This window comes from Rattus rattus, chromosome 9 (assembly GCF_011064425.1).
Source record: "Rattus rattus isolate New Zealand chromosome 9, Rrattus_CSIRO_v1, whole genome shotgun sequence".
Lineage (NCBI taxonomy): Eukaryota > Metazoa > Chordata > Mammalia > Rodentia > Muridae > Rattus > Rattus rattus.
The window spans coordinates 80,347,642-80,349,272 of NC_046162.1; positions in this window are offsets into that span (position 1 = coordinate 80,347,642).

Genomic DNA, 1,631 nt, shown 5'->3' on the forward strand with positions numbered 1-1,631 from the left:
ACAAGGAGACGTCACCTTCGACTCACCAGACACTGAACCTGAAGGCAGCTAGGCCTTAGGCTCCCAGGCTTAATAAACAATACATTTATATTGATTGTAAATTTCCCAGCCAGAACAGACTAAGATACGCCCACGGGATTTAGCAAGCAAAGAGGAAAGAACAGAGTTAAACAAGACCAATGTCAGACAAGGACATCCTTCCCCAGCCCTGTATCCTTCATTCGCTAATGTATGCTGGGCATGCAGCACAGTTTCTGTCACCTAGTAGGTGTTCAGTACATGTTGAACGCCACTTTGGATCGCTCGGCCTGTTCAAGAGGTAGTCATTTCTATGTAAAGTAAGTTAAAAATAAAAAACAAGACATATTAATTCCAGAATTTCTTCCATGTATTCCCATTTCTCTGATCCACGGCGCACTCTCTTTTGTTTATTTTCAGATTTTTTCTCATTTTGCTCTTGTCTTCCTATTTACCAACCTGTCCCTTATAAGCCTACCCATCACCCACCCCCCACCCCCGAGTTACCTCTCTAAAGCACAGATGGGATTCTCTTACTCGCTTTCTGCACTCTTGGTTTTTTTGTGTTTATTTTTTGTTTTGTTTTGTTTTGTTTTGTTTTGTTTTGTTTTTCTCTCCGATCTAAATTCTCCTCTACAAAGCTCAAATGTCCTGCTGTACCTGGGAAGTTTCTCCTTGTCATTCCTTGTCATTCCGTCATTCCTCGTCACTTTTTGAGACTCTTCTTTTATCCTCCACATGCTTGTACAGAGACCAGAGGAGAAAGTGCTCTAGCACTTTCTGTCTTACTCCCTGGGGACAGGGTCTTTCACTGAACCTGGACCTCGCTGTTTCAGCTAGACTGGCTGACCAGCAGTCGCAGGGCATCCTTGCTGAACATAGAGGTACTCACAAGGCCATGCATTGATTTTTTCCCCCCTAAGGGTGCTGCCGACATTGAACTCAGATCTTCGTGGTTGGGCAGCAGGAACTCTTACTGAGTCATCTCCCTAGCCCCAAGACTCTGGTATTGTTCCATTCGTTCTCTGAGGACCTTGATAAAAGCCTGTTCCTCCTTCTCCTCCTCCCCTGCTCCTGCTCTTCCTCCTCTCCTTCTTCCCCTCCTCTCCCCCTCCCCCTCCCCATCCCCCTCCTCCCTCTCCCAGCCTCAGATTCATCACTATGTAATTACCATGCTCTCACTGCCATGTGTAACTAATCCTCTCACCCAAGAATGTTGGAGCCATAAATCGAGCTCAAGAGAAGCACACAGAAGCCAGGGGAGCGAGTGAGGGTCAGTGACTTCCGTTGCTCTAAGCAGTAGAAACCTCGTTCTACCTCTGCTTTCTACTTCATCCCTGTGCTCATAAAAAGTCCCAACTCGGGTGAAAGTCTCTCTCTCTCTCTCTCTCTCTCTCTCTCTCTCTCTCTCCACTCAATATCAGCAAATGCGTGAGTAACTCAGTAGGGGACAAGGTGGGACCAAGACTCAGGTAGCTTATCTATTATTGTTATGGGCACTTTTACCCAAAACTCTGGAGGCTAAGTCAGTTAATTAGGAAACACTGTATTTTAAAATCCTACCCGTCCTCCATTGTGGTCTGCTTGTTTAAAAAGTCTGTCCCAATGAATTT